The sequence below is a fragment of the Halichoerus grypus genome, chromosome 6 (genome assembly GCF_964656455.1).
Source record: "Halichoerus grypus chromosome 6, mHalGry1.hap1.1, whole genome shotgun sequence".
Classification (NCBI taxonomy): Eukaryota; Metazoa; Chordata; class Mammalia; order Carnivora; family Phocidae; genus Halichoerus; species Halichoerus grypus.
Genome location: NC_135717.1, coordinates 153,193,065 through 153,215,762, shown reverse-complemented (window position 1 = coordinate 153,215,762; position 22,698 = coordinate 153,193,065). Strand labels below are relative to the sequence as shown.

The 22,698-nt window shown below is 37.1% G+C and overlaps 1 protein-coding gene across 3 annotated transcripts in view; it reads left to right on the top strand.

Annotated features, from left to right (window-relative positions):
- CEP83 (centrosomal protein 83) overlaps positions 1–22,698 on the top strand; it is a 129,473-nt gene that overhangs the window by 14,413 nt on the left and 92,362 nt on the right. The window contains exon 1 of one of the 3 annotated variants that reach the window (XM_078076414.1): positions 10,619–10,637. The exons of the other annotated variants lie outside the window; for them this stretch is intronic. The gene's annotated coding sequence lies outside the window, so the exon portion shown is untranslated. Of the gene's footprint in view, positions 1–10,618; positions 10,638–22,698 lie in introns of those variants that run through there. 3 annotated transcript variants of the gene reach the window in all.

Here is a 22,698-nt window from a genome sequence, read left to right as displayed (position 1 = left end):
TCCTTGCTTCCCTTGCCTCTGGAGGCGGGTCTAACTAGAAGTTGCTGCAGCCAAGGTCGAAGAGTTTGCTGCCTGTGTTCTCCTGTAGGATTTTGATAGATTCCTGTCTCATATTTAGGTCTTTCATCCATTTTGAGTCTGTTTTTATGTATGGTGTAAGAAAATGGTCCAGTTTCATTCTTCTGCATGTGGCTATCCAATTTCCCCAACACCATTTGTTGAAGAGACTGCTTTTTTTTCCCCCCCATTGGATATTCTTTCCTGCTTTGTTCAAGATTAGTTGACCATAGAATTGAGGGTCCATTTCTGGGCTCTCTATTCTGTTCCATTGATCTGTGTGTCTGTTTTTGTGCCAGTACCATACTGTCTTGCTGATGACAGCTTTGTAATATAGCTTGAAGTCTGGCATTATGATGCCACCAGCTTTGGTTTTCTTTTTCAACATTCCTCTGGCTATTTGGGGTCTTTTCTGGTTCCATACAAATTATAGGATTATTTGTTCCAGCTCTGTGAATAAAGTTGATGGTATTTTGATAGGGATTGCATTGAATGTGTAGATTGCTCTAGGTAGCATAGACATTTTAACAATATTTATCCTTCCAATCCATGAGCATGGAACATTTTTCCATTTCTTTTTGTCTTCCTCAATTTCTTTCATAAGTGTTCTGTAGTTTTCTGAGTACAGATCATTTGCCTCTTTGGTTAGGTTTATTCCTAGCTATCTTTTGGTTTTGGGTGCAATTATAAATGGGATTAACTCCTCAATTTCTCTTTCTTCTGTCTCATTCTTAGTATATAGGAAAGCTACTGGTTTCTGTGCGTTGATTTTATATCCTGCCACTTTGCTGAATTCCTGTATGAGTTCTAGCAATTTTGGGGTGGTCTTTTGGGTTTTCACATAGAGTATCATGTCATCTGCAAAGAGTGAGAGTTTGACTTCTTTGCCAAATCTGATGCCTCTTATGTCTTTTTGTTGTCTGATTGCTGAGGCTAGGACTACTAGTACTGTGTTGAACAGCAGTGGTGAGAGTGGACATCCCTGTCGTGTTCCTGACCATAGGGGAAAAGGTCTCAGTTTTTCCCCATTGAGAATGATATTTGTTGTGGGCTTTTCATATATGGCTTTTACGATATTGAAGTATGTTCCCTCTGTCCCTACACTGTAACGAGTTTTAATGAAGAAAGGATGCTGTACTTTGTCAAATGCTTTTTCTGCATCTGTTGAGAAGATCATATGGTTCTTGTCCTTTTATTTATGTAATTTATCACATTGATTTGTGGATGTTGAGCCAACCTTAGCCCAGGAATAAATCCCACTTGGTCGTGGTGAATAATCCTTATAATGTAATGTTGGATCCTATTGGCTAGTATTTTGGTGAGAATTTTTGCATCCGTGTTCATCAGGGATATTGGTCTGTAATTCTCCTTTTTTGGTGGGGTCTTTGTCTGGTTTTGGGATCAGGGTAATGCTGACCTCATAGAAAGAGTTTGGAAGTTTTCCTTCCATTTCTGTTTTTTGAAACTGCTTCAGAAGAATAGGTATGAATTCTTTAAATGTTTGGTAGAATTCCCCTGGGAAGCCATCTGGCCCTGGGTTCTTGTTCGTTGGGAGAATTTTGATTACTGCTTCATTTTCCTTGCTGGTTATGGGTCTGTTCAGATTTTTTAGGTCTTCCTGGTTCAGTTTTGGTAGTTTATACATCTCTAGGAATGCAACCATTTCTTCCAGATTGCCTAATTTGTTGGCATATAGTTGCTCATAATATGTTCTTATAATTGTATTTCTTTGGTGTTGGTTGTGATCTTTCATTCATGATCTTATTTATTTGGGTCCTTTGTCTTTTTTGATAAGTTTGGCCAGGGGTTTATCAATCTTATTAATTCTTTCAAAGAACCAGCTCCTAGTTCTGTTGATCTGTTCTACTGTTCTTTTGGTTTCTATTTCATTGATTTCTGCTCTAATCTTTATTACTTCTCTTCTCTTGGTGGGTTTAGGCTTTATTTGTGGTTCTTTCTCCAGCTCCTTTAGGTGTAAGATTAGGTTGTGTATTTGAAACCTTTCTTGTTTCTTGAGAAAGGCTTGTATTGCTATATGCTTCCCTCTTAGGACCGCCTTTGCTGCATCCCAAAGATTTTGAATAGTTGTGTTTTCATTTTCACTTGTTTCCATGAATTTTTAAAATTCTTCTTTAATTTTCTGGTTGACCCATTCATTCTTTAGTAGGATGCTCTTTAGCCTCCATGCATTTGGGTTCTTTTCAACTTTCCTCTTGTGATTGAGTTCCAGTTTCAAAGCATTGTGGTCTGCAGATATGCAGGGAATGATCCCAGTCTTTTTGTACCAGTTGAGACCTGAGTTGTGACGCAGGATGTGATCTATTCTGGACAATGTTCCACGTGCACTCGAGAAGAATGTGTATTCTGTTGCTTTAGGATGGAATGCTCTGAATATATCTATGAAGTCCATATGGTCCAGTGTGTTGTTCAAAGCCCTTATTTCCTTGTTGATCTTTTGCTTAGATGATCTGTCCATTGCAGTGAGGGGGGTGTTAAAGCCCCCACTGTTATTGTATTATTATCGTTGTGTTTCTTTGATTCTATTGTTAATTGGCTTAAAAGTATTTGGCTGCTCCCATGTTAGGGGCATAAATGTTTACAACTGTTAAATCTTCTTGTTGGATAGACCTTTAAGTATGATATAGTGTCCTTCCTCATCTCTTATTACAGTCTTTGGTTTAAAATCTCATTTGTCTCATATAAGGATTGTCACCCCAGCTTTCTTTTGATGTCTGTTAGCATGATAAATTGTTTTCCACCCCCTCACTTTCAATCTGGAGGTGTCTTTGGGTCTAAAATGAGTCTCTTGCAGACAGCATATCAATGGGTCTTGCTTTTTTATCCCATCTGATACCTTGTGTCTTTTGATTGGGGCATTTAGCCCATTTATATTCAGAGTAACTATCCAGAGATATGACTTTAATGCCATTGTAGTACCTGTAAAGTGAGTGTTATTTTATACTGTCTCTGTTCCTTTCTGGTCTGTGTTACTTTTGGGCTCTCTCTTTGCTTAGAGGATCCTTTTTAATATTTCTTGTAGGACTGGTATGGTGATCACAAATTCTTTAAGTTTATGTTTGTCCTGGGAGCTTTTTAATCCCTCCTATTTTGAATGACGTCCTAGCTAGATAAAGTATTCTTGGCTGCATATTTTTCCCATTTAGCACCCTGAATATATCATGCCAGTCCTTTCTGGCCTGCCAGGTCTCTGTGGATAGGTCTGCTGCCAATCTAATGTTTCTATCCTTGTAGGTTACCAACCTCTTGTCCCGAGTTGCGTTTAGGATTTTCTCTTTGTCTCTGAGATTTGTAAGTTTCACTATTATATGTCTGGGTGTTGACCTGTTTTTAATGATTTTGAGGGGGATTCTCTGTGCCTCCTGGACTTTGATGCCTGTTCCCTTTAACAGATTAGGGAAGTTCTCCACTATAATTTGCTCCAATATACTTTCTGCCCCCCCCCCCCTTTCCTCTTCTTCTGGGATCCCAATTATTCTAATACTCTTTCGCTTTATGGTATCAGTTATCTCTTAAGTTCTCCCCTCATGATCCAGTAGTTGTTTATCTCTTTTTTTCTCTGCTTCTTTATTCTCTATCATTTGGTCTTCTGTATCACTAATTCTCTCTTCTGCCTCATTTATTCTAGCAGTTAGAGTCTACATTTTTGATTGCATCTCATTAATAGCCTTTTTGATTTTGACTTGGTTAGATTTTAGTTCTTATATTTCTCCAGAAAGGGATTCTCTAGTGTCTTCTACGCTTTTTTCCAAGCCCAGCTAGTATCTTTATAATCTTTATTCTGAACTCTAGTTCTGACATCTTACTTATGCCCATACTGATTAGGTCCCTGGCAGTCAGTATTGCCTCTTGTTCTCTCTCTCCTTTATTTTTTTCATTTACTTGACAGAGAGCACAAGCAGGGGGAGCTGCAGGCAGAGGGAGAGGGTGAGGGAGTAGCAGGCTCCCCGTTGAGCAAGGAGCCTGATGTGGGGCTTCATCCCAGGACCCAGGGATCATAACCTCAGCTGAAGGCAGATGCTTAACTGACTGAGCCACCCAGGTACCCCTTTTGTTCTTTTTTGATGTGAGTTTTCCCATCTTGTCCTTCTGTCCAGAAAATAGATGAACAAGAGAACAAAATAAATACTAAAATGGCAACTACCCCAGAGAAATACACACTAAACAAATCAGATGAGATCCAGTGGCGGGGGGTGGGGAAGAGAATATAATCAGAAAGGTGAGCAGAATAGAGTAATACACTGGGCTCTGTGTGTATTTTGGTCTGTTTTTTTAGAAAACTAGATCCCAAAATTGTAAAGAAAGAAAAACTTAAGTACAAAAATAAAATTAAATACAATGAAAGGATAGAATGTAACTCTAAAAATGGAAATTAAAAGACAAAAAACAATAGAGGAAAAGAAGCTCAACAACAAAAGAAAAAGAAGGGATATAAACAGGTGAACAGAACAGAGCAATACACTATCTCTTGAATATAATTTGGTCAGTTTGCTAGAAGAAACTACATCTCAAAATTGTAAAGAAGGAAAAACTTATATATACAAAAATTAAATACATTGAAAGGATATAATATAAAGATGAAAAATAAAAAAGACTTCAACAAAAGAAGAAAACCAAAAAAAAAAAAAAAGAAGAAAAAGAAAAACAGAACAACAAAAAAGTGAGTATGATCGGACAGGTGAGTACCTGTTATTAAAAAATTAAAAAAGATTTAAAAAAGGAATTGTTAAAATAAATTGGTTGAAAAAGGAAAGAAAAAAATGCAAGTTGAAATACTAAAGAATCATGGGAAAAAAGCCATGAATGCTATGTGCTATATTCCCCTGGTGCTGGAGTTCTGCAGTTGTCATTGATCGGTAAACTTGGTCTTGGCTGGATGTTCTTGCTGATCTTCTGGGGGAGGACCCTGTTGGCGTTGTTTCTCAAGTGTCTTTGCCCCGGGTGGAATTGTACCACCCTTGCCAGGGGCCCAGCTAAGTAATCTGCTCCCGTTTGCTCAGTGTGGCTTTTGTTCCCTGAAGGGTTTCCTCGAAGCTTTAGAGGATGAGAATGAAAATGGCGGCCTCCCAATTTCTGGTCCTGGAGCCGAAGGCTTGGGGCCCCACTCCTCAGTGAGCGCTCAAAGAAAAGCAGTCAATTGCTCCTGTCTCCCTAGTCTCTGACCTCACTCTTTGCTCACTTGGCCTGTGGCCGAGCGTTTCTATCTCTGGCATACGAGCCGTTTGGAATCTTCAAATCCTGCAGACTCCTGCCGCGTGCTCCCGAGGGAGAAGGGGATTCTCGCTGGTTCTGTTGCTTGTTGGGCCCCTGCTTGAAGAGGAGTGGCCTGACTGTGCTGTGGTTCTCAGTTTATGACAACCCCCAGCTGAGAGCCCACTCCTTGGCTCACTCTGCAGGCGGCTTCCCTGCTCCGATGCCTGGGAGCTCTGCCGCACTCAGGTACCCCCGGTCTTCCTGTGACCCTGAGGATCCTGAGACCACACTGTCCAAGTGAGGGTTCCACCCCCCACTTAGCTGCCTGAGCAAACATCCCTCATTGGAGCAGACTTATAAAAGTTCTGATTTTGTGCTCCACTGCTGTATCACTTGCTGGTAGCCAGCTGATGGAGGCGCCCCCCCCCTTCTGTCTTCCCATATGTTGCCTCAGATTCATTTCTCTGCACCTTCTACCTTACAGAAAGTGGTCGCTTTTCTTTTTGTAGTGTTGCAGCTATTTTCTTATATCTCCAGTTGATTTCACGGGTGTTCAGAATGATTGGATAGCTATGTAGCTGAATTCCTGGGACCAGACCAAATTAAGATCTCCTACTCCTCCGCCATCTTGGACTCTCTCCCTATCCATTCACTTTTTGATGAACCTGTGTTTGAGTCTCAGAAAAAAAGCTGCTACAAACATTTGTGTAGAAGTCTTCACATGGATATACTCTGATTTCTCTTGGGTGAATACTTACACATGAAATGGCTGGATTATATGGCAAGTATCTGACAGTTTCTTAAAAATTAATCAAGTGATTTTCCCATTTTATATTTCCACCAGTAGTTTATAACAGTTTCAGTTCTTCTACATTCTAGTCCATACTTTGTAAGATCAGCCTTTTAAGTTTTAACATTTTAATAGGTGTATGGTAGTATTACATTGTGTTTTTAGTTTGTATTTCACTAATAACTAATGATATTTAACGTCTTTTCAAGTGTTTATTTTACCATTTGTGTATCGTCTTTGGCAAAGTGTCGAAATCTTTTGGCCATTTTTGTTGTTGTTAAATTGATTTTTCTTATTTGGTTTTCTAATTCTTTATGTATTCTGAATGTAAGTCCTTTATCAATATATGATTTATAAATCCTCCAATCTTGCTTACCTTCATTTGCGTTATGGTGTCTTTTAAATATGTAAGTTCCTAATTTTGATTTAAAAATTAACTTGTTAATTTTAATAAATAACCAATTTAAAGAAATCTTTACCTAACCCATGATTAAAATGATTTTCTTCTATGTTTTCTCTAAGAGTTTTATAGTTTTATGTTTATGTATACATTTGGAGTCGATTTTTGTTTATGGTGAGAGGTGCAACTTGAAATTCATTTTTTGCATATGAATAGGCAGTTGTCCCAGGATGATTTGTTGAAAAGACTTTCCTGGCTCCATTGAATTGACTTTGTGTTTTTGTCACATTAATTGGCCATATATGTTTGAATCTATTTCTGAACTTTATTCTCTTTTTTAGTGGATTTATGTGTCTGTTGACGTGAATGCTGCGCAGTTTTGATTTTTGTTGCATTTAGTAAGTCGTGAAATCAGGTAGTGCAAGTTCTCCAACTTTGTTCTTTTGGCTATTCCAGGTCTTCTGTTTCCATATGAATTTTATTATTTTATTTAAAGAAGATTTTATTTTATTTGACAGAGAGTCAGCACAAGCAGGGGGGAGCAGCAGAGGGAGAGGGAGAAGCAGACTCCCAGCTGAGCAGGGAGCCTGATGTGGGGCTCGATCCCAGGACCCTGGGATCATGGCCGAAGGCAGATGCTTAACGGACTGCCACCCAGGCATCCCTCCATATGAATTTTAGTATTAGCTTGTTAATTTCTATAAAGTTTTCTGGGATTTTGAATGGCATTGCATTGATTTTGGGAGAAATTAACATCTTAATATCTTAACAATCAGATTACTATCTGATCCGTGCATGTGGTATAACTTACTATTAAACATGGTTTTTAAAAAATAGCCCGTTTTCCCATAATAAATAGCATGATGATATAAGCATCATGAAGGCACGGTGCCTTCCACTTCTACCTGGCCCTTGTGATGTACTCAGTAAATAGTCACAGAATGATAAATGAAGGTGATCCCTGAACACAAATGTTGGTACACATCTCTGATTAGTTTCTTAGAATTAGTTCCTACATGCGGAAGTGCTAGGTCAAAGGATATGTTCATTTTTAAGGCTTTTGATTACCATAATGTCTCCAGAATTTTTTTTCAGCTGAAATATCTTGATGGATAATTGTTACAAGGCATGCATAATTGATTAGCAAACAGTGTTCTTGGTGGCATCCTTCCCCTTCTCTGAAACTACATTGTAAGCCTGTGGGAAAGTAGGATTCATATCACAGAAATTTTGTCGTTCACTTTTGTCATTAACTAATTTTTTAAAAAATATTTATTTGACAGAGAGCACAAGCAGAGGGAGGGGGGAGGCAGAAGGAAAGGGAGAAGCAGACTCCCCGCTGAGCAGGGAGTACAATGCGGGACTCAATCCCAGGACCCCAGGATCATGACCTGAGCCGAAGGCAGACGCTTAACCGACTGAGCCACCCAGGTGTCCCATCATTAACTAATTTTACTGGAATTGGGAGTTAGGAAGATGATGCAAAAAGTAGAAGATTATATAGTCTTTCCTTTGAGGAACTTACAGTTTCTTTAGAAAGATAGTTTACATAATTGTAAAGCACTAGAGGGGAAAAGTGCAGATGTGATAGAATATAGAGTAAATATTCTGAGATAAGCCCAAGAAGGCAGAAAATAGTGGAGCAGAAAGACGGGAAGAAGCTATTTATGTTTACTTTTAGAGTAACTGTAAGCTCTGAAAGTAGTTTCTTGATTGTTTAGACCATAGGGTTTTAGGTTTGATTCTGACCTTGATTTGTGGATTAATTGAAGAGTTTAAGAAGGTATTTTAATTTGGCATAACTATATGAACACAGTTTTGAAGGCAGGAGTTATCAACGTGTATGAGGGACTGTAAAGCATACTTAATTGACTCTAGCAAAGGAGTGCTGGGAGGCAGCAAAATGAAATGTTTGCTTTTGTATAGGGAGTTGGCTAATGCAGGGTTTTGAGTTTGGCTGAGAAGTTTAGCTTTGATCCAGTAAATAATAGGAGGATTATAAAAGTGTAGCTATAGTGATGAACACATTGTATGAGAAAGATTGTCCTGGTGGATATTTGTAGGTTATATAAGGATGAGGAAAGACCAAAATCTGGCACATGTTTAGGAGGCTTCTCTTAAAATAAACCAAGTGTAAAATATTTGCAGTTTTGCCCTAGAGGGTGATGGCTCTAGAAATGAAGAAGAATGATTAAAATCAAGAGACAGATGAAGAAGAATCAGCAAGATTAATAATTTATTACTAACGGGAGTCGGGGAATGAGTTGTGTACTAAGAAATAAGGAGAGGATAGTGGTAATTTTTTTTTAAAGGAGGTAGATGGAAATTTGAAGTTAATGAGTTTAATTCCTATGTTGAGCTTCCGTTGTGGATGGGACATGTGATTAGAGTGGGAGTTATGAGCTGCGTTAGGAATGTGGGTGTAAATTTGAGTGTCATTCAAATAGGTGTAAAAAATGAAGCAGTGAGAGAAGCAACTTGACTTTTCTTATAGAGATGCATCAGTGGATCAGAGATTCTCTGGTGACTGGGAGAAAGGGAACAAATAAGGGAGAGAGAGGTCAAAGAGATAGGTGATCATGGTACTGTAGATGCTGAGAGAGAAGAATATTTCAGAGATTCATAAAGGTGATTGTGTGCAAAGGGTGTTATTAACCTTTATGTTTACTAGTGTTTAGCATAGTTTAGTAAACAAACTCTTGATGAAAGATGATTATAAGTTCTGTTAATTATTGGGTTAATCAAGATTGAAATTTTTAATGTAATATCTATTTGAGAAGAAAGGAGTAATGACAAAATTGTCATAGCTCATAAACCATATGTCAGTTAGTATTCTCATGGAAAGGGATTGCCATTGTTAGAAATTTTGCCCCAGATTTCAAAAGTAGTTTATTGTTGCATCATTAAAAAAAACAAAAACAAACTTACACTACTAATTTTAGCTTAATTGAAGGGAATAGTATAATACTTTATAGTTTGTAAGGTGCTTTAGCCTATGTAATATGATGCTATTTAAAGTTTTTTTTTTTTGTCCTTAATTTTCTTTTCTTTTCTTTTTTTTTTTTTAAGATTTTATTTTGTGAAATAGTCTCTACACCCCACGTGGGGCTTGAACTCACAACCCCGAGATCAAGAGTCACATGCTCCACCAACTGAGCCAGCCACGTGCCCCTTCTTTTCTTTTTTAAAAATTCAGGTTATTTAAACAATAAAAACAGATCATTCATTTTTCCCCACCCTTCATCTCCTGCCTTTGGCAACCACCAGTCTATGAGCTTGGGGTGTTTGTGTGTGTGGGGGGAGGGCACTTATTTTACTTATTCACTTGTTTATCTCTGTCTGACTTACTTCACTTAGCGTAATGCCCTCAGTATCCTTCCAAGTTATCACAAATGGCAAGATTTCGTTCTTTTTTAATGGCTGAATAATATTCCATTGTGTGTCTGTATCCCAATTTTCTTCTCTATTTATCCATTCATGGATACTTAGGTTGTTCCTGTATCTTGGCCATTGTGAATATTGCTGCAGCACGTATGGGGGTGCATATATCTTTCCAGGTTAGCGTTTTCATTTTCTTCTGATAAATAGCAAGAATGGAATTGCTGGATCATATAGTAGTTCTATTTTTAATTTTTGAAGAGCCTCCATTACCTTATTTTTCCAAATGGATTATGGTACATGTTCATTCCACCTCAACATATGATCTTGGTCTTTCCTATTTTCTAAGCCAGTTTTATTATACTTCTGGTGTAAAAATACTTTCCAAGGTAAGTTATTGTTTAAAAAGCCTTACCACAAGGTGTCATTGTAACCTATAAAAAGAATTTCCATGTAAATATGTGCAGTACCAATTTTTATATTTCCTTGTATTTTTAAGTCTATTTTTTTGTTCCATATTTTGCAGTTATCTTTTAGGGTATATTGTGAATCTCTTATATTAAAGGGAAAAATAGAGTAGTCGTGTTCTTCAGTTCTCATATTTTTGCAAAAACATATGCTTTCCACCCACGAATTTCTTAAGAGTATGTTGCTATAGAGATGATTGTTTGAAGGAAAGAATGAGGAGGAGTTACAGGAGGTGGACATTTAAAGAACAAAATACTTATTTTATGTCTTTGTTCCTGACAGAGCAAGCTTTAGTGTTTACCCCTCTGCTGATAAAATCCCTATGGAAGAAAGGTAGATATTTTGAGTGTTGTACTGTGATGGTATTTGCATTTACTAAGATGATTTTGCAAAGGTTCCTTGCTTGATTCTTTTTTCATATGGAGAATTGGTGCTTGTAATCTTTGAAACAACCTTTCTTCTACTTTAACTGGATCTCATTTTGCTTTTGCTTTTTCTTTCCTGATTTTCTGGTTGGTCTTTTAACTAATAATGTTAAAATACCCTACTAATTTCTTTTACTTCTACCTCTAAATTTATTTTCAGGACCATTCCCTGTTGACTACTTGCTGCCACTATTTTAGTTCAGATCTTTATCTTTACTGTCCCAGCCTTTTCATCTTCTTTTCTCTAGGATCGCCCCTCTACTCCCAGTTTATTCTACACACCTTGGATAACCTAGTTATTTTTCTTAAGTACAAATCTGAAACCACCCTATACTGTCTCTCATCCACCCACAAGCTTAAAACGTTCCATTGGCTCCTCTAGACCCCAGGATAAACTCCAGTCTCTTGCACATTGCATTGCCTTCAAGGCCCTGCCCTACCTCTGCAGGCTCATCTGTTCCCCGCCCCTTTATCTCCTACCCACAGAGTTGTCTTCCATCTCCATGCCTTCCTTACTGGATATTTCTTCTCTGCTTCTTTCTTTATCTCAGGATTACCCTCTTTGTGAAGTCTTCTTTGACAGCTTCTCTAGCAGAATTAGGCCTCTCTTCCCTGCTATCTATAAATACATTGCATTGCTTTATACTTTTAAAAGTTTTGAATTTATATATTACTTGGAATTGGTAATATATGCGCATGGCAAAAAAATTTTAAGTACAAAAAGGATTTAATAAATAGTAAATTTTCTCTTATCCTTGTTCAGTAAGCAATTGTTGGTTAACATGTATATTTCACTGACCAACATGAACTCATTGAGAGCAAGGATTTTCACTTATTTATTACTGTATCCCTATACCCAACAGAGTCTAGCATATAATAGACACTTGGAAAATGTCTGTAATACTTTTTTTTAATGAGGTGGAAGACAATGCCCTACTCTTTCCAACACCAGCATTTTATTTTATTTATTTATTTTTAAAGATTTTATTTATTTATCAGAGAGAGAGAGCGCACACAGCAGGGGGAGTGGCAGGCAGAGGGAGAAGAAGGCTCCCTGCTGAGCAAGGAGCCCTATGTGGGACTCCATCTCAGGACCCTGGGATTGTGACTTGAGCTGAAGGCAGACACTCAACCGACTGAGCCACCCAGGCATCCGTCTGTAATACTCTCTTTTTTTTTTTTTTTTTTAAAGATTTTATTTATTTGACAGAGAGAGACACAGTGAGAGAGGGAACACAAGCAGGGGGAGTGGGAGAGGCAGAAGCAGGCTTCCCGCCGAGCAGGGAGCCTGATGCGGGGCTCGATCCCAGGACCCTGGGATCTTGACCTGAGCCGAAGGCAGGTGCTTAACAGCTGAGCCACCCATGCACCCCTGTAATACTCTTGATATGGGCAAGTTCTTCCTTGTGATCTGCTTATTTCTGTATGCCCCTCAGAGCTCTCTTAGTATAAGTGGACCAGTCAGTAAATATGGTGTGGTGGCCACTCCATAAATACTGGTTGTTTAATTGCCCCTTTTTTTTTTTTTTTGTAAGATATGGTTTTAAAATTAACCTGTATGCCTTGAGAATGACTTTTATTTATTTCCCTTTTCTAGTTCTGAAAAATTTTATACTTTCTGGTAGAGCCTCAAAGATGAAAAAGAGCATGTTTGTGTAAACTCGAGCAAACATACCAGTTGAACACATCAATTTTTTTTTCAAATTTTTTTTCTTTTATTTAACTTTTCATACTAAGGCATAAAGCTCATGGAAATAATTCAGATTTATTAAAAAAAATACAAATAATTTCCAGGATATGTTGTCAGATCAGAAGGGCTTCATTTTGTATTACAAGCTATGTGGTAGCTTTATCTATTTCAAGTATATGGGCCTATGAGCAAAGACGCCTCTACAACTCACACAGAGGTAGTAAGTACTCATAAATCTTTTGGCAAGTCCCATGTTATATGCAAGAGAGCCTACGCTAAGAAACAAAATGAATTTGAAGTGTGGTTTAGGCAACCGTCATCTTTGTTTTTCAGATCACAACTTTTCAGAGACTTTTGTAACTTATTTCTAAGTATTTGAGGTTGACTGGTTACTATATCCTATTTTCTAGAATTCTTTTGTGTGAATTAAGCTGTGCGGAGGCAGGCAGTGCAATTATAAGAATAAAATAACATTTTAATTCAGAGTGCTTGGTGGTTGATTGCTAACCACTCTAATACATATCTTCTTCCCTTCCTCTTTCCTTGCCCTCCCGTTTCATTCTAAGACACAATTATGGGGCCTGGCACCTTACCAGGGTTTTGAAGGGTCTGTTCCCAGCTGCACTTCAGGTTTTGGCAGGGTGTCAAGTTGTGACATTTTTTTGTATACAAGACACCCTGGGATGGCTATCCAAAGGCTTTTTCGGTGACTGTTGTAATATGCTCTCTGGATTTTAAAGACATTAATTTCTAACATTTTGTTTTAAGTGCAGTGTAATGCCTGATGTAGTTCTCCTTAGACTTTTAATGTTTTTAAAAAACAACATTCACTTCATGGGCATGTAGTATTTAAAGCATTGTTTTGAAATGTTCAAAGGCATAGCATTTGCTTTTTAATGGAATGTGTTTTGGAAGCTTTCCATGAGTATCAGCAGCTGTGCTTTTAGAATATTTTGAGTTTCCATCCTTTTGGGCAGACATTGTACCACTGCTTAAGAAATACAGCTCCTGTACAAAAGAGAATGTCATGGGTAGGTCTCTAGAGCTGGACTAGTCAAAAGAAGTGGTAGGAAGGACAACTGGGTATGGCTATATGATAGTAAGAGCTGTAAGGAGAGGAAGATGAGGTATTTGGAGAAGGGTTGTGCTGAGTCTTTAAAAAAACTGTCTTTCACAGAGACTAGTTCATCTAATAAGTGCTCCCTGATTAACAGGCTGATCAAAGTAATCTGTTTAACCAGCCAACTTCCTCCCTTCCTTCCTGCCTTCCTTCCTTCCTTCCTTCCTTCGACTTTATTTATTTGAGAGAGAGAGAGTGCAAGTGTGAGAGAGAGAAAGCACAATAGGGAGGAGGGTCAGAGGGATTAGCCGACTAGAGGGAACTCTGTCCCTGGACTCCGGGATCATGACCTGAGCCAAAGGCAGACCCTTAACTGACTGAGCTACCCAGGCGCCCTAACCGTTCTTTTTTAAAAGTTTGTTTCAACCATGTACTTTTAAAAATTTGCGTTGTAAGTTTATTTGGTAAACTCTGTACAGTAAGAATTGCTTCTTTTATTATATGATTTGAGTGCCTAATAACATTTCTGTGTTCTGTAATTGATACCTGTATATTGACTGGTTGAAATCAGAAAAACCTGATTATGATATGAATTTAAAATTGTGATAGAAATTTTGTGTTTGGGTAAAATTTATTATGAATAATAGAATGAAGAGAAAGCCAATGTATTAATTACCTGTAGCTATTGGAACACATACTGACTGGGCTTAGAACATAAAAATTTATTCTTTCACAGCTTGGAGACCAGAAGACTGAAATCAAGGGTTGCACTTTCTGCAAAGGCTCTAAGGAAGAATCTTTCCTTCCAGCTTCTTATGGCTCCAGGCATGCTGTAGCTTGGGGCAGCATCTCTGCCTTTTTGGTCCCATTGGTGCTGCCTCTTCAGACTGAAAAATTCCCCTGCCTCACTCTTACAAGGATACATGTGATTGCATTTAGGGCCCACCCATATCCAGGATAAACTCCTTTTAAAATCCTTAATCACATGTTTTGCTATATAAGATAATATCCTTAGGTTACAGAGATTAGGAAGTGACATAGCTTCCTTTGGGCCAGCATTCAGCCCAGTACAGTCTGGAAGCCACAGTTACGGAAGTGGATGTAAAAGTGAATCAGACCTAAAGCAGTATTAGAATGGTGAACATAGTTATTTGATATTTTTGAGCTAATATGTGCCTGTGTTTGTTTTAGGTGTGGGGTTATAGAGATGAGTAAGACCTGTTTCTTGCCCTGGAAAAAGTTACACTGCATTTGTTACATATACTAAAATACAAGATGGAAGACAGAATGGTTACCTAATTATGTTTGGGAAAGTCAGGAAGTACTTCATGGAAGAAGTAATGCGCTCCTGAACAAGATTTTGAAGGCTGATGAGGAATTCACTAGAACAGATTACAGAGGGATAGAAAAGGCCTTCAGGACAAGGAAATTAGTATTTGCAAAGACATGGAGGTAAAAAACAGCAGTGTGTGCTCAGGAGTGTATGAGATAATTTTTTTAAATTTGCATTTGTTTCTAATATACAAATTGCTCTCATTTTACCAGTTGCAAAGTAAGTTCTTTGTTGCAAACATTTTTAAAGTACAGATCTTTTCCTAGATTAAGAAGATCTTTGGCCATTAAATATAGGAGTGGGGGGGGTGGGTAGCGCTTCAGGGAAATGCAAATTACAACCACAATGAGATACCACTTTACATCCCTTAGAATGGCTAAAATTAAAAAGACTGTGTTAAAGTAATTAAACAAGGAGGCTCTTAGACTGAGGTGGCTCTAATGCCCTGTTAGCCTATATAAGCAAACCAGAGCCTAAGCCAGAATCCATGCACTCGAATTCAAGAAAATGAAACAACTAATCACAACCAACCAAGCTTTCCTGATTAAGGCAACTCTTTAAGCTATATTCATCACATAATTTCCTTGCTTTACTTCCATATTTTCTGTATAAAAACCACTCCACTTACTCCTCTTGGTGGTGTGCTCCTAACCACTTTCACTCTGGCACTGCCCGATTGGAATTGATGTGTATGCTCAAATAAACTCTTGAAAATTTTGTCTTAGACAGGGATGTCCACTATCACCACTTTTATTCAACATAGTACTGGAAGTTCTAGCCACAGAAATCAGATAACAAAAATAAATAAAAGGCATTTAAATCGGCAAGGAAGTTTCAGTAAAACTTTCATTATTTGCAGATGACGTGATGGTATATAGAGAAAACCGAAAGACTGCACCAAAAAACTGCTAGAACTGATAAATGAATTCAGTAAAGTTGCATGCTACAAGATCAATGTATAGACGTCTGTTACATTTCTGTACACCAATAATGAAGCAGCACAAAGAAAATTAAGGAATCAATCCCATTTACAATTGTACCAAAAACAGTAAGGTACCTAGGAATAAACCTAACCATATACACAATGGAATATATATATATATATATATATGTGTGTGTGTGTGTGTGTGTGTGTATGTGTATATATATATGATCATATACACAATGGAATATTATTTAGCCATAAAAAGAAAGCAAGCTTGCCATTTGCAATGACATAGATGGATTTAGAGGATATAAAGCTAAATAAGTCAGAGAAAGACAAATACCATATGATTTTACTCATATGTGGAATTTAAGAAACAAAGCAAATGAACAAAAGAAAAATATAAAAAGGCAAACTAAAAAAACAACTCTGAACTATAGAAAACATGGTTACCAGAGTGGAGATTGAGGGGGAATGGGTGAAAGGTGAAGGGGATTAAGAGTACGCTTATTTAGATGAACACTGAGTAATATGTAAAATTGTTGAGTCACTATATTGTATACTGAACCTAATATAACACTGTATGTTAACTACACTGGAATTTAAAGAAAGTAAAAAGAAATTGGTGAAATTTTTTTAAAAAAGACAATATTTTTTAATTTTTTAAAAGGTTTTATATAAATTGCAGTTAACATGCAGTGTGATATTAGTTTCAGGTATAGAGTATAGTGATTCAGCACTTCATACATCACTGGTGCTCATCACCACAAGTGCACACTTAGGTAATTGGTCTGTTCAAATTTTCTGTTTCTTCCTAGTTCAGTTTTAGGAGGTTACCTGTTTCTAGGAATTTATCAATTTCTTCTAGGTATGTCCATTTGTTGGCACATAATTTTTTATAATATTCTCTTAACAGTTGTATTTCTGTGGTGTCACTTGTTATTTATCCTCTTTCACTTTTGATTTTGTTTGAGTCCTCTTTGATTCTTTTTCCTTTTTTTTTTTTTATGAGAGTTGCTAAAGGTTCATCAGTTTTGTTGATCTTTTCAATGAACTAGCTCCTGGTTTCATTGATCTATTATTTTTTTTAGTTTCTGTTTTCTTTATTTCTGCTCTAATCTTTATTATTGTCCTTTCTTCTACTTGGTTTGGGTTTTGTTTGTTCTTTTTCTAATTCCTTTAGGTGTAAGGTTATGTTATTTGAGACTTTTCTTCCTTCTTGATGTAAGCCTATATTGCTATAAACTTTCCTGTTAGAACAGCTTTTCCTGCATCCCAAAGATTTTGGATCATTGTTTTCTTTTTCATTTGTCTCTATGTATTTTTTATTTTCTCTTTAATTTCTTGGTTGACCCATTGTTTAGTAGCATGTTATTTAATATCCATGTATTTGTGCTCTTTCCAGATTTTTTTCTTGTGGTTGTTTTATAGTTTCATAGCATTGTGGGCAGAAAAGATGCCTGGTATGACTTTAATCTTTTTTAATTTGTTGAGACTTGTTTTATTATCTAATATGTGACCTGTTCTGGAGAATGTTCTGTTCTGGAGAATGCACTTGGAAAGAATATGTATTCTGCTGTTTTAGGGTGGAATGATCTGAATATATCTGTTAAATCCATCTGCTCCAGTGTGTCATCCAAAGTCTCTATTTCCTTGTTGATTGTTTGGATGATCTGACCATTGATGTAACTGGGTTGTTAAAGTCCCCTACTATTACTGTATTACTATCAATATAGTTTGTAATTGCTTATAATAATAGCTTATAAATATTTACAATTGTTATATCTTCTTGCTGGGTTGTCCCCTTTATGATTATATAGTATTTTTCTTTGGCTCTTGTTACAGTCTTTGTTTTAAAGTCTGTTTTGCCTGATACAAGTATTTCTCCTCTGGTACTTCTTCTCACACCCATTTACATGATAAATGTTTCTCCATCCCTTCACTTTAAATCTGCTGGTGTCTTTAGGTCTGAAATGAGTCTCTTGTAGGCAGCATATAGATGGGTCTTGTTTTTTAATCCATTTCATCACTCTGTGTCTTTTGATTGGAGCATTTAGTCCATTTATATATAAAGTAATTATTGATAGGTATGTACTTACTGCCATTTTGTTACTTGTTTTACAGTTGTTTTTGTATCTGTGGGACAAGGTGAGCTATGGGTCTTCATATTTTGCCATCTTCCCCAGATGTCTTATTGTTTGTCTTCTGACAACAGGCAACACCAAATTTTGGCAAAAATGTGAAGCAAACAACTCTCATGTTTTGGGTTGAAACAGAATATAGTATAACCACTATGGAAAAAGATTTGTCAGTTTCTTATAAAGTTAAACATACACTCCATGATCCAACAATTACTTACACTTACATATTTACCCCCTCCCCAACTGAAAACATGTCCACAAAAAGTTTTGTACAAGAATGCTCATAGTAGATTGATTCATAATTAATATTCGTAATAACCAGAAACAGTCCAAATGCTCATCAATAAGAAAATGGGTAAACAAAATATGATACTTAAACAATAGAATACTTTTGGATTCTTCATTTGTGAGTTCATGGAATTGTATACTTAAACTTGTGCATTTTATTACATGTAAATTTTACCTTGAAAACAAAAAGACTACACCTAAGAGAACTGGCAGATTGGATGGTCTGTTTTCTGTATCCATGTGATGGCTGAAGTTGTGGTAGCTTCACAACCATAAGGAGAAGTAAGCCTACGGAATGTGTTGGCAGAAGTATGGTGTCAATTTTAAACATAAAATATCCAGTTATTTCACTAGCAAAAAGAGTTTATTTAGGAATAGCAGGGGAAATACCCCCAAATGCAGTTTGGGACATAGAAACTATGGCAAACCATAAGCAAGTCCAGAGAACAAAGGAGAGGAGCATTCTTTTATATAGAAAAGGAGGGATTTGAGAGGGGTTGTTTGGAAAGTCCATTAGAGAGGAGTGAGAGTTTGGGGTTGTGGCAGCTTTTCATTGGCTGAGTTGAGGTAGGTCTCAATGGTTGGTTTGTTGCTGGAAGGAGAAGATCTTATTTCCTCCTGCTTGGAGTAGTAAAGTAAGCTTCTTCTTCCTGTTGGGGTTTGTAAACAGCAGTGAGTGGTGGGATTGAGAGAGATCTTGGAGAGATCTTCAAGGGAGATCTCTCCCTTGAAGGCCTCCTATTTCACTCTTAAATGAGGTTTTCTTTACTCATTTTCAGTGAAAAAGACCAGGATCATTGATGATACTGAGCCCAATTTTTGAATGAAAATTTAAAACTTTGAATTTTAGAATTCAAAATTCTGAATGCTTAAAAAAAAAACACACCTGAATTATAAAAAAGCAGAGAAGTGCACAAAAACTGTCCTTTTGAGTGATTTACAAAGCAAACCTCCCATGTAACCACAAGTATTAAGAAGTAGAACACTGCCAGTCTTTTCTCAAGTAATACTATCCTGACTCTTATGTCAATCACTTTCTCTCTTTATAGTTTTATTTATTTGAGAGGGAGATTTTATTTATTTGAGAGGGAGAGTGTGAGAGAGAGACAGAGAGAGAGCAAGGGGGGAGGGGCAGAGGGAGAAGCGGACTCCCTGCTGAGCAGGGAGCCCGACATGGGGCTTGATCCAGGGACTCCAGGATCATGACCTGAGCCAAAGGCAGATGCTTAACCGACCGAGCCACCCAGGCGCCCCGTCTCTTTATAGTTTTATAGCCTAAACAAACCTAAGCATGTATCCACTAAATATTAGAGTTTTGCCTGTTTTTAATTTTTTCCGAACTTTATGTTTAGAAAAATTTTGTATGCTTTTGTGCCTGGCTTCTTTCATTTGCACAATATGTGTTTGATGTTCACTTGTGTAGAGTGTATCTGTAGGTTATTTTCATTGCTGTATAGTGCTAGTTTCATTATGCCACAATTTGTGTCTTCAAGAGCTGTTAATGGACATTTGGTTTGTTTCTAGGTTTCATTTGGGAATACTACTGTTATGAACAGTAATATTACAACAGAAATCTCTTGGTGTACCTGTACTCACATTTCAGTTGAGTATATTTCAAGTAGAGGAATTGTTGAGTCATAGTATATAAATATCTTTAACTTAAGTAGATAATGCTCAGTTTTTTCTAACATGGATATGCCACTTTACACCACAGTTTGTTGCTTCCCATCTTTTTCAACGTGTTATGGTCAGTCTTTTTGGTTTTCTCATTGTGATTTTAATTTTATAAAGAAATCCTACACATGAATATGTGAAAAGAATTCAATAAAAATAGTTGGGCAAAAGGTTCAAATAAACATTTCACAAAAGAGGACATCCAAATGGCCCATCGACAAAGAAAAGTTGCTCAGTTTTCTTCCTTTTCAGGGAAATTGCGTTTTAGCTTTCTTTGGTATGTTTTTTTCCTGCCCTGGGTTACTGAAAATATTCTCTAGCAACTTTGTTCTTTTGCTTTTTCACATTTAAAGCTTCAGTCCAACTACAGTTAATTTTAGAGTGTATTGCAAAGTTGGGCCCAGTTTCTTTTTTTTACATAAGGTGATCTGGTTGTCTCAGTACCTTTTATTGCAGACTTCTGTTTCTTCGCTGATTAGCAAAACTGCCTGTGTTCTTAAATGTCTTACATGGGTGGATGTGTTTCTGGGCTGTATTCTGATCTCTTGATCTCTTTGTCTATAATTAATTCAGTGCCATACCAGCTTAATTACTGTAGATTTAAAATATCTTGATATCCAGTAGTTAAAGTCCTCCTGTCTTGTTTTTAAAAATTGTTTCTGCTGTTCTTTAAAAATGTTTCTGGCCTTTGTATTTCCATGTAAATTTCTGAGTCAATGTGCTAAATTTCACACGCACACACACACACACACACACACCTATTTGCTAGGATATTGATTGGTGTTGCATCTATAGATCAGTTTGGGGGAGAATTTATATCTTTAGAACATTATTTTCCAATATATGGTATGTATCTCTATTTTCCTAGGTCTTTTTTAGTTTCTCTAATGGTATCTATATAATGGTTAGCACATCTTTTGCCTAGGCATTTGATGTTTTTTGATGCTGTTAAGAATGTCTTTAAAATATTTTGTTGCTGGGGCGCCTGGGTGGCTCAGTCGGTTAAGCGTCTGCCTTCGGCTCAGCTCATGATCCCAGGGTCCTGGGATCGAGCCCCACATCAGGCTCCCTGCTCAGTGGGGGGCCTGCTTCTCCTTCTCCTTCTGCTTGCCTGTCTATCTGCTTGTGATCTCTCTCTGTCAAATAAATAAATAAATAAATCTTTAAAAAAATAATTTTATTGCTGATATGTAGAATGCAATTAATTTTTTATATATTCATCTACCTAGCAGTTATATTAACTTCTAATGATTTCTCTATAAATTCTTTTGGGTTTTCTACATACACAATTAGAACAGCTATATATAAGGAAAGTTTTATTTTTCCTTTTCCAATTATTTTTACCTTTTATACTTTTGTTCCACATTTTTTGTACAGTGTCAAATAAAATTGATCATGGACATCCTTGTTTTGATCACATTTTGAAAGGAAGGCATTGAAGAATTTAGAATCAAGAGTTTATTCTTTTTTTTTTTCTTAAGATTTATTTAATTGACTGAGAGATTGAGCAGGGCGGGCGGGGGGGAAGGTGGGGAAGGAAAGAGAGTCCTAAGCAGACGCTGCATGAAGTCCGACATAGGGCTTTATCTAATGACCCTGAGATCATGACCCGAGCTGAAACGAAGAGTCTGACGCTCAGCCAACTGCGCCCCCCAAGCGCCCCTACTGTATTCTTTTTGTATACATCTTTTACCAAATTGATGTGCCTTTCAGTTCCTAGTTTGCTAAGTTTCTTTTTTTATCTTGTGGTAAATTCATATAACATAAAATTTAATGTTTTAAAGTGTGCAGTTTGGTGGCATTCCATGTGTTCATAGTGTTGTACATCTACCACCTCTATCTAGTTCCAAAACATTTTATCACCTCCAAAGATAACTCTATGTCCATTAAGCAGTCACTCTTTCTCTCTCCTCCCAGCCCCTTGCAGCCACCAATATACTTACTCTCTCTGTGGATTTTGGATATTACTTATAAATGGAACCATACTCTGATGACGCAAATGATAAATGTTTTATTTTAGTCCCACAAGTTCTTGAACATGTATTATTTACTTTTTATGTTTATTTTCTATTGTTCAAGTTGAGTAATCTCTGTTCTGTCTTCCAGTTCATTAATTCTTCTCTATTTCTGCCGTTGAGCTCATAGTTAGATTTTTATTTTGGTCATTATATTTTTTCAGTTCTAAAGTTTCTACTTGGTTCTTTTTTATATCTTTTATTCTTTGCTGATACTTGTATTTCTTTGATGTGTCTTTCTCTTTTTTTGTTTATTTCAAGCTTGTTTGCACTTGCTCATTGAAATATTTTTAACATGACTTGTTTGAAGTCTTTGTTGGATAACTCTGTCGTCTCAGTGTTGACGTCTATCAGTCGTCCTTTTACATTCAATTTGAGATCTTCCTCGTTTTTTTTTTTTTTTTTTTTGAGATTTATTTATTTGAGAGAGAGGGAGAGAAAGAGAGAAGAGAGAGCGTGTGTGCACAGGGAGAGAATCTTGAAGCAGATCCCCGCTGAGTGTGGAGCCTGACGGGGCTCCATCTCACGACCCATGAGGTCATGACCTCAGCCAAAATCAAGATCCGAAGGCTTAACTGACTGAGCCACCCAAACGCCCCGAGATCTTCCTCATTGTTGGTGTGACTAGTGATTTTTCTGTTGAAACCTGAACATTTTGGGGTATCATGTTATGAGACTGTGTTTCCTAATCCTGGCTTTTCCTGACACCTCTCTGGCACAAGAAAGAGGGGAAATGCTACTTCATTATTGCCAGATGGGGGTAGAAGTCTAGGTTCCCCAGTTGGCTTCTGTTGACACCTGAATTGTGGGAGATCATCATCATTGCTGGGTGGCATGGAATTC